Source organism: Manduca sexta, chromosome 28 (genome assembly GCF_014839805.1).
Source record: "Manduca sexta isolate Smith_Timp_Sample1 chromosome 28, JHU_Msex_v1.0, whole genome shotgun sequence".
Taxonomy (NCBI): domain Eukaryota; kingdom Metazoa; phylum Arthropoda; class Insecta; order Lepidoptera; family Sphingidae; genus Manduca; species Manduca sexta.
In genome coordinates this window covers 7,852,738-7,864,611 of record NC_051142.1, presented here as the reverse complement: position 1 = coordinate 7,864,611, position 11,874 = coordinate 7,852,738, and positions in this window count along the sequence as shown.

The window sequence follows — 11,874 nt, the reverse complement described above, 5'->3', positions numbered from 1 at the left end:
AAGGCCAAGTGCGTTATTGTTATTATAAACCCTATGCATCCACAGAAATTAAAAAAATACGGTTTAAGCGAAAAGTATTAAGTATGACAGCTTTTTGTAATAGCTAGAATGTTGAGGGGTTGGTGTGCAGACTCTCACGACTAGTGTGGAGTGAATTAGGGATAACACCCGTGCCGGAGAGGACAATAGGCACTGTTCGCACGCGGTTTACTTGCCATCGAGTTTTGATTTCTATTGAGAGCTCGGTGTATTTCGCTTTCTTTCCGTATGTGTTGTGACTAGATTATAAGTATTTCATATAGCGATAAGAAATCCAGTTTTATTTTGTTTGTCTACTAGGCTTAGGGTTTTTTGTCTTCTAGGGTCCGGTCTATTGTTGTATACAGTTTTGTCACTTATGATTGTTCTGTCCCACTATATTTTTAATTTGCAAACCAGATGCTGTTATGATGAGAATGATGCATTAAAAATTATAAAGTATAGTATGGTTTTTCCCCAAAATTTATTTACATTGGTTTGATAAGGATTGGTGTATTATGGCAGCATCTAGGTCATGGCAGTGTTTATAATCCGTCTGACCTATAGATCTGCAAGCGCCAGTGATATGCTAGATGGATGCCCTATACAGTTGACTGTGTATACCTCATGGTTGTCAATTCACATTGAGGCCTTTGAGGGCTTGCGAAAATTTCCTGGCCTACTGCCTTTCCATTCTAAGAGGTTTCCTTTTCCTTCTTCAACATTTCCTGCCCCAGGTATCCCAACTTTCCTCTAGGTCTCTGCAGTGGCTAAGCCGAGGAATTCCAGTATGACATTCGCAGGTTTCCCCCGATGTCGACAGCGAGGTCCGACACATAAAAAACCCCTTATGTGCTATATGCAAGATATATGATAATCGATTATCATAAAATTATCGTATATTTTATATCTATACGTAATTAAGGTCGAATGCTTGTCTCACAATACCTAAGTATGTTCTGTATTGATCGATATATTTTTTCTAGTGCGATAAATAACGTGGAACGTTTTAAGATAACCATATGTAATTTATTACATTATACATATGTTGCTATCAGTTACATGTACCAAAAATGGTTTATCTTTGTTAAACGGATTGCGGCCACTTTCAGAGAAGGAAAACACTTGTCTTCCTGTCATTCACACAAAAATGGTTTAGCATTTAGATTATTGAATTAAGAAAATGTTACAAAGGAGAATGCCCATTTTTGTATGAAAGTTGGGCTACGCTTGCGTCTGTACAAAACCTTCACTAAACTATAGGGAATATATCCTAAATCTTATATAAATTGAAAACAATTGGATATTCGATGGGAGTTCGGAGTAATCAGATTTTTTTATAACTCGGTTATTTTGAGGTTAAGTATGGACTGCAATAATGTACGGTAGAAAGTACCTACGTGCCTAATTAAGTTCAGTATTGCAGTATCTACTTTGGACATTCTTTTCACTTAGCTTTAATCGCCCTTATAAGAAACTGATAGGTATTAACATATCTGATGAGACGAAGCTCCAATAAAACTTCTAAGATAGTATGGCGGAATATTAGTTTTTCCACTGAGCATATACTACCCGACTCTTTGTGTAGGTATATATTTTTTTGACTTATGACTTATTCTATTACATGGATTAACTTAATCTTTATTTTCACCTACCATTATCTCATTTCAATATGGCGTCAACACATATTGTAGAATAGATTCAGCTTAGTTTTTATGACCGGCCGTATGCCTGACGCCTGACGCTTTGGAGGATTACGATCCCAGGCCGATGATCATTTCCGATGTCAGAAACACCGAGATAAAATGTTGCTTGGCCTGGAAATCGAACAGGAACCCAGGAACTAACTTCACAGCCTGATTAGGCTAATAGTTACTTATCATAGGAAAAGAAAAAATAAAACAAGAAATACGAAATCCGATGTATATTTTTATACAGATGTGTATTTTTGATAGATATGGCTTCCCAGAAAACAGACAATAACTTGATGTGGCCGCAATACGCTTACAATACTGCTGAAGTGAGTAAATTACTTCTTGCAGTGCTGGTCGGGTCATGTCATGTCGTTGTTGTCTGTGAACCTTTTTATTAACTGATCTACAGCAGGCAGCACAAATTCATTCCAGCCTTGAAACCTAAAATATAATGTAGAAGTTGAGTAAACATGTTCAGATTATTATTATTGTTAAACTGTTTTCTTTAGTTTTTGCAAGATTTTTCCCACATTGTGGGTAGGTTAATTATAATCTACATAACTTACAAAGCCATTGTGTTGCTAACTAAAAGACTTCCGTCTCAAAGTTCGGAACACACACTATACACCTTGTTTCTTAACAGTGAATTTCTCGACTCAACATTAAAATACATAAGAATAACACTCCGATCTTGAGTAAAATATTTTATATAATGAAATATTTTCATTCAGACAAATCTAAAGTGTCAAAATGTCATTAATTTCAGTTGCCAGTGTATTAAAAATCAGTACCCATATATTCATTTAATTAAAAATAAAGTCCAAACATGTTTAAGCTGACTAGTATTTCTGTCAATGCAAGTACAAGTCGCCATTTGTTTGTTTTTAGAAGGATTAATATTTTATCTTTTTTACCAGCTATTTGGAGTTTGGTCATAATTCTTAAATAAAATATATTTTTTTATAATAATATTTTTGTTCAATGAATCTATATATTATAGATTCAAGTACAAGCACATTTATTAATAATATGCACATATTAACTTTTTTATTCCATTTAAAAGGGGAATTTGTTATAAATTGGTATCAATTCGCCATATTGGCAGTAAATTACCCGGTGTTTGATTTGCAACAATTTAACAACTTTTTTTTTCATATCTTTAAAACCCCCATTTGCTCATGACTGAAATAAATACAAATGAAGTAATAATTAAAATTATGATTTAACATGGTTATTTGGTTAAGACGCATGACTGACGCAAAGATAGCCTGGTTTTGGGCATTGTCCTTTCGGACGGAATGAAAACTGCTATAAATAGCAAACAAATATCGGCCGAAGAAAGCTAGTACGCCTTCTGTTCTTTTCTGACTTTCTTAGGGATTAAAAGATACCCAAGAGGTGTGGTTTGACAGAAGCTACTAAAAAGGGAGAGTAAAATTTAAACAGAGCGGTATTATTCATGTCACATATGTTTGATAAGTTATTTCAATGTTAATAAAATAGTCTTTGTCGAAATGCTTAGAGCAAACACGGTGCTGTTTTTTCCAATGCCAATTGGGACGTGCTATGGCAACGATCCATTTTTGCCTCATAGCACCATCTGTGGGGAATCTGCAATGAAACACATTGTATGAAACATACTATGAAAATCAAATAGCCTTCGCGCACGGTTTCCAAGTGGCTTTTACCACTACACCACCGTATGTTGAAAGTAAAACGCAATTTATGCAACATAGTAAACTACAATATACTAACATCTATGTTATCGATAGAATATGCAGCACAACACTATTGAACACGACTACGTAAATTGGTAAAAATACTTAATAATGACTGTATCGAATGGCCAACAGCAGATTATAATATGACTACAGCATAATAAAGTATAATTAATAACACTTTTTGCACTTATGCACAGGGTTTAAAGCAAATATATTAGGTTTTTTGTTTACTCACCGATGGAAGCTGATGATTTCTGTTTCATGTTCTTTACGAGAAGAATGAGATTTACACCCCACAACAACGCAGGCCATTGCTTGTTCGTAGGGCTATATTTTATTAAACAGCACTGTGTATTTATTAAATTAACAACAAAAATATTACAAAACATGTAGCCAATTTTGAAAAGCACGCGCTGAAATATAACGTAACTAAATTGTGTGGGCAGGTTTGTGACATTGTTCTGAGGTTGGCAAGCTGGAACATTTGACATTTTATTTGCTTTTTAATTCGGCATCGTAAAGAGGACCAAAGGTAACCATTAGATGATTGTAACGTGTACGCAAGCCGACCTTGGCAACATAATATTTGTCTCGTTCTTTTCAACGGTTTTGACCTATTAGAAAAAATAGGATAAGTATATGAAGGTAATTTAGATTCTTTCTATGCTTGTTCTTGTTCTGAGCTGAGAAGCTTCTGAACGTAAGAGTAGACAAATATAATGAGAAAGCTTCGAACTGCTAAGCTATCGGGAGTTACACGTGTTATTGTGAGTCAACCATAAAAGATAGACATATGCTGTCGTGGAATATTTTTTACATAATTTTAAGGAGAACATTTCCGTCATACATGATTTCTGTGTAGCTGTAACCATTAAGGTTGCACACGCGACGGAAGCTTAAAAATGGAGTAACTTCTCCCGTTTTCCCAACATTTCCCTTCACTGCTCTGCTCCTATTAATTGTAGCGTGATGAAAAGTATACTATAACCAGCACAGGAGTGTGACAAATATTGTACCAAGTTTCGTTAAAATCCGTCGAGTAGTTTTTGTTTCTATAACGGTTATACAGACAGACAGACAGACAAAAAATTTACTAATTGCATTTATGGCATCAGTATCGATCTCTAATCACCCCCTGATAGTTATTTTGGAAATATATTTCATGTACAGAATTGACCTCTCTGCAGATTTATTATAAGTATAGAAGATGATAAGTATATGCCTCTTCATGCTTGTAAAAAATATATATGCAGTAATCAAACATCAAAATATTCGTATAGGCCCCAGGATGACCAAATTCTTTCTGTGCCAGCGTATGCTATAAATAGGTGGTTACCTCTAATTTTATTACATGCGAAATAGAATGTAAAACTTTGCTTCACGTCAGTTTTCTGTGATCTAACTTGCTATGGACGGTCCATGGACAGGTGGTGTTATTATTTTCATAGGTGGTATAGTATAGCCACAAAAGTAACTGAACAAATTCAAACCTTGAAAATACTTCTATATATTAGCTTCAATTGATATATTCTTTCTTCTTTATCTAAAACAGTCAACAAAAGTTATTTAACAAAATCTGCCATTCGGGTTATTTAATAGTTATAGGTAAATAAATAAATTTTATTTCTGGCACGGGATAAATGGCTCAATTCTTGAGTCATTAAATAATATTAGAAATGACGATTTCAATGAATTAATTTTGTCATCAGTTTAATCAACTAATCTTAATAAAGATAAAAATGATTTATGTCAAACATTTTGCTCATTATCAAGTATAAACTGCGTCATATTCCCATCGGGAACTGTGATAATCGTATAATTTTATCGTAATCGATATAAAATTTCTATATTGGAATTTTCATTGTATTTTGGCTTGTGGTTATCCTTTTTTACACATTATACGAGTAAAACAACGCCCGCACCACCCGCCGCGTCTGTCAATCTAAAATCGATACCATAATCGATACACTCAAAAACTACCGAATGAATTCCGAGGAAATTTCATATGGAGATAGTTTGAGGCCCTGGGCCTTCAGACTATCCCTATCCCTATCCCTATCTCTACTTAGTCTACTTTTCATCCCTGAAAATACTTGCGGAACTTTAATCCCGGAAAGCTTCATCATCATCTTCATGCGTGCGGCGCCGTCATGTCTCAACCAAAAAAATCACTGTTGAAACCGCGAGCCATTTGTCATTTGAGATCGTTTGAGGGCCTGAGAAGGACATTGGGCACTTATTATCCCGTAAAATTTAAAGCGGGATTTTTATCAATGACAATGTTGTCGGCCTCAGTATCGGACAACTGAAAAAAAACATTATCAAATCGCTTGGCCCAAGAATTCGTTACGCGCCATTAGGCACCAAATTAAATTCTTTTAAAGTCATAGAGGTATACAAAATATTTGTTTGGACTCGCGGGTATCAGCCCTTTTTTCTTACATAGAAAACCAAGCAGCAGTAATCTTTTGCGCTTTGTAAAGTAAGTAAAATTTCTACTCTCCCGAGTCCTCCCTACTCCAAGAAGATCGGTAGCGCATTCACTATGCTTTTCATGTTCTGGTTGTACAAGTACATAAGTAATGGAGGCCTATTAACATTATTAGGCGATCCATATCCTCGCTTTTTAACCTAAGCTGAAATAAAATTACGCCCCACGTATGAAGCTCTGTATGAATAGTACCTAATCACAATTTATATATATATATATATATATATATTAGGTATATTTCTGCCTAGTATTGTAACTATGGAAGCATTTTTGAGACATTATAGCCTTTGCAGCCAGTGTAATTATTGGATAATTACATATAGCGTCTCAGAATGATGAGGGTTATTGAAAATCAGTTAATAGAAAACCATAAAACAAAACCATTGTAAAAATTATTAAAGAATTTGCTATTAGCGAGTCATAAATACTTATATCTCAGTAAGTTTGTACATGTATGTTAGATCTAACTAAATGATATTGAGACATTCCTGCTTACCGATAAAATTTATTATCATAGTTTTAAGTACATAATACTTTTATCTTTTCTTCCTTAACTTAAATAAATCAAATGTGAACAAGACAAAACATGTAGTCAAAGTTTCGTCAATTGATCACTGTCGAAAAAAAGTCTTATCTTTTTCGGAGATAACAATATTATAAGCACTCAAAATTAATTTTTACATAATTATTTGTATTTATGTTTTTTTATTACATGAAAGTATAAAGATGCTTCAGGTCAGTACTTCTTTACTTGTTTGTGATAGACTAAGGCAAATTATATCATTATTATGGACCAAATTAAGCTTTGTCAACAGTCCTCTAGAAGACGCTCTTCTCTCTCTCTGGTAGACTATGCTCCTCGCGCTGGTGCAAACATTTTCCAGCCATACAGTACTCAACTTGCGACATTTGCAACATCGCTTTGCTTTGGATATTGACATTTGCCTTTAGGAATAGATGACAACAGTGGCGAATTATTTAAAATTATGTTTCAAAAAATGTATTACTGACTGAAATATAATGTTGCAAATCAATTTCAGATTATATATGGTTATTCTAAATAATTTCATACTATATGTTTAAAGTTATTTATTTGAATGTTAATTTTTTTTCATTAATTCGCTCAATATCGATTACTGATTGTTTTTCATTTCAACGTGAAAGGGCGGCGCCATAATACAGACTTATCACTCAACTCATCGACACTAGCGCTACATGCGAACTGCGTTCAATGCAAGTTTGTGGCCGGCTACCCGCGCTCATATTGCCGCTGCCTTGATAGACATTAAAAAAACAACAAAACATGGAGCGCCGGGAAGCGCAAACCGCATGAGAACCCATCTACACTTCCTTTTTTCCAGCCCCTTCGCTATATCTCTCGCCACTCGTCGAGGACGTGACCGTAGCGTAGCCATTTTTAATGACTGACTCAGCTAACTGAACTTGATGTTATAATGATGATCAAGGAAGGTCGTATCATTCTCTATCGGTATCCAGAATTCAGCGAGTCTGCCTTCCTGGATGTAGTCAAGTTGATTACGGAATACAAATGCCCGAATATGTTACGTCCGACCAAATTCAATAAAAAGTTACAATCCATAGAAATTTATCGCGAAAATGGATTAATCAGAATGAAAATTGTTAGTCATGCAGCTTACTAATAGATGACTCATTCTGATTGCGTTTATTTTCGGGTCGATTTAACGATAGCAATCGTTTATGGATTTCAGCCATATATTATATTACATAATATATTATACAGTATTCGTTGTAGATGGGAAGGTGACGTCTTCACGATGCTCCAGGTTTTACTAAAAGGCATCACGGACTCAATTTCGATAGCTTTTTGAGTTCGATGCATTCACTTTGACTTGACCGTCAATTTATCTACAAGCGTCAACAAATTCGACAATAGAGAGCCTTGGCCAAAGAGTTCTAAGATTATGTAGAGTTGATATTGGGAAGATTGTAATACAAAATTTTGCACTCATGCGATGGTTAATCAATAGACCGTGGAATAGTTACACATTTTTGATGCGCATACTGGCATATTACTTGTAAATATGTTATTTTTGTACATATTAATATCTAAGGACGCTGTGACATCTTATCACACGGAAATCTTAAAAGACAACGCGGGCTTATTGACAATTGGTTATTACTTTTGGTGCACAATTTCGTCCTGGTGTCCGGTCTTTAACTAATTATTCTGTTTAATGTCTTCGGCCTTTGCCAATGATTTATTAATAATAAATATATCACAATACAAAAAGGCGATATCACTGTGACTTAAAAAAAATCGCTGGTAAAATTCCAATTCTCCGCCCTTGGGCATCATTATAAAAATAAAAAATAATCTGATCATTGTACAATTATTGCCACAATCTGTAAGTATTTGGACAATAATTAAGATACTGTAAACTTTTCCGAAACTTTCACTATCATCTCAATAATAGAACCGCAGATTGGACAAGAAAGTAAATAAGTAGTGTCAGGCCACTTGCAAGATCTAGGTTTATTTGAACAAGCTCTAACCCTCTTAGAGTATATAAATACATGTTTTCACCTATTGTTACAAAATGCTTAATAAAATTGTGTAGACGAATAACTATCGATGCATAATTGGATATCAATATTCCTGAAACTTGCTACGTCACTTCACCTCGATAGGTACTATGATGAACATGCAATTATTTTTGCTACATAATTGATGTGGTACGGTCCTTGAGATTACGACATCGATATTAATAGTTTTTTTGTGTGTCGTCATAAACAACGCCAATGTGTAATGAATGGGTTTCATTGATATATATTTTTAAACAGTTTTATGGTATTATATAACTTACATTTTGTGCACTTAATCAAAATACATACTTCGGTTCATATAATTTATAGCTTTTTTTGCGGCTACGCCCGCGTGAGAGAGTTTTCCGGGATAATATTATCACTACATATTTTCCCGGGGTAGAAAGTAGCCTATGACCTTCCCGCGGTCTCAAACTATCTCCATACCAAAGGACATGTACGCGTACGTAAGTATGGGTGTTGGTTCTTTATTTCCAACAAATTCTCACCAACCTCAAACTAACCGGATAGTAAAATGGCAAAAATTTGGAGCTTGGAAACCTTAAAAGAATAATTTGAGACCTCTGTATTTATAAGCAAAATAAGAAAGAAATGTCTTGGCCGAGTAACTCAAAAACTAACTTCATTGATTCGTCAAAAATGGCGGAATGAGTAATTCCCTAGATTTTTTTGAAATAAGCAGCCGTCACTTTGATCATTCACGAATATAGAGAGAAAATAATAAAAAAAAAACAGAGTAGCAGTAAAAATGTCGTTGGCGGTTAGAGAAGTTAACTATATTTTTGACAATTTTATTTTTTGGGGTTGCGTCCCTAAAGTAGCAACTATATTTTGAAAGTGTTCATTTAAGTGTAATTTTTAAATAAAATAACATTACAAAAAATTCAAATACCGAGGTCTTTCAAATTGCATGAATAATTTCAATAAGCTCGTTTTGAAGCGTTCTATCTAAATAAATATAAAAAATCTTGGTTAAAATTTTTGTCGAATAAAAAACCGTTTTTGGACATCTTCTTTTCTGAAAACTTGAATTAGGTATGGCTATATTTACCACATCATCGTACATTGCAAAATGCCACTACAATATTTAATGATTCACCAACGCGGAAGTGTTAACGGCGTGATGTGGTTAGTCTGATTTAAAGATATTGAACAGTAAGCTACATTGAATTTGCTTGTTAGATGTGATGACGGAAGCTGATCGCTTATTAGTTATTTAGTGGTTGTATAGTCGCTGGCGTTTTAATGTTGTGCTACAATAACATCACAGTTAACGAATCTTCTGCAAATAAGTATGTACTTTCTGACTTTGACTGACTCAAAATCTTTGATAAGTTTAATGAAAAGACATACGTAAGACTAGGCAGTATGGTCAAAGACTTCCTGTCCTCTGGACAAATTAAAATAAATGATTATAATAAGTCGCTGTCATATTTAAAACGTCCGTGTGACAAGACGTCACTTTGTGCTCTGAGCTTTGTGTTATACAATTCTCCATAAATTATAAATAGCGCCATCTGCTATCGAAGAGCTTTTTTATTTTCACAGTGATCTAGTGTGGAAATCAATCGATTTATGTTATCAATATTTTTTTTTCTTATGCCATAGAAATAACCTACAAAAATCCAGTTTCATTACGAATTAAATTTTCACAATAATACGATTTAAATAATTAATAGTATGTATATTTAATTATGTATCTATTTAACGTCACATAACTATACTAATAAAGTTTATGAAAAATGAGTTCGCTTCGTACAAACAGGTCGCCAATAGGCCAAAATTGGCTTTCATCTGCGACATCAAAACTACCATCGGTCGCATCACTTATTCTGTAAACTAAATTATATGCATCGTGTCAGTACCACTTAGTTATATAGTAACAAGAAGAAACGTAGAGCTGCGATAGCCTAATTAGTTGTGAAACGGACTCCCCGAACGAATATCCGTAGGTTCAAAATCCAAAAGGCCTTTTTCTAAAGTCATGTGTGTACTGTGTATTCTTTATGAATGATCGTTTGGTATAACGATGAAGGAAAACCTCGTGAGGAAACCTGCATACGTTATAAGCTCCCTATAAGAATTTTGAAGGTATGAGAAGTCTACTAATCCGCACTAGGCCAGCGTGGTTGACTAAGGCCTAATCACATTCAGTAGTAGAGGAGTCCCGTGTCCAGCAGTGGGACGGTATATAAATACAGGGCTGATATTATATTATTATATAAGAAGTCGAAATTTTTATCGCTTTTATGTTGACTTAATATTTACGTAATGAATTTCAGAAATTCAATCTTACGTTATTTAGGTCTTTAAGAGGTAAGGCCACAGTCGTAGACTTTATAGTATATAAAAAAATAAAATATATGTTTAAGTATTTAAAAAAAAAACTTTCGACAAAAATTGTATCGCCTTAAAATATTTGAGTAATTCGTTGTAATAGTTATTGAATGATACACCCGACATACACCTAGTTATATTTATTTTTTGTTTTTGAGTTTTATAAGTCGGTTTTATTTTTTATTGTTTTTATTTAAACTCCCACGTTCATTATTATGTTTATTTTAAGAAAATCGTAAAATTACTCCTACAAATACGTAATACATACATACATGTACTGGTCATTGATAGCAAATTATCGATATCTTTAGAAATATCAATGGTAAACCCTGAATACAAATGAGTGCTATCTACCGTATAATATATAAAAAATATCTATTGTATTTTACATAGGTGTTCTGCTATTTCACGGTAGATTGAGTAGCATCGCATTTGTGCAATATTTTTGTATGACAATTTTACCAATATCCGCTTTAAATCTAAGAACTCTTTACCCATTGGAAATAACTTTTAGAACACAAATTTGGTTCTGATGTCCGGTTTATAACTTACTATACTGTTTAATATATTTGTATTGCGGCCACTTATGAGCAACTGGTAGGATAAGTCAGCATACAAAGTGCGAGTCGCTTGTCAATAGCCTCGTGGACGAAGAGCCTCAGATATAAGATTTCAAGTCTCATAATGTACCACAATGTCTTTCAAATGGAAACACAATAGTGATTGTATACTACTGCTTGACGGTAGAAATAGACAATGCGGTAGAAACTGAACAGATTCTTACACACATGAGTTCTATCGACCTACTAAAAATTCTTCGAACAAATAAAATCTTGCTGATGTCTGTACCTTAAAGATATTGAAGGAAAACAATTAGGGGAGGTTTTACTAAAGTAACTGAGCTAAACAACAGTTTATACAATTTTTGCCTTTCCGTCTGTTTGTATGTCTGAACGAGCATCACACGAAAACTACTGCATGGAATTGAATGCATTGTTAACTGATAAGTTGCTAGGGGTAAAACTTA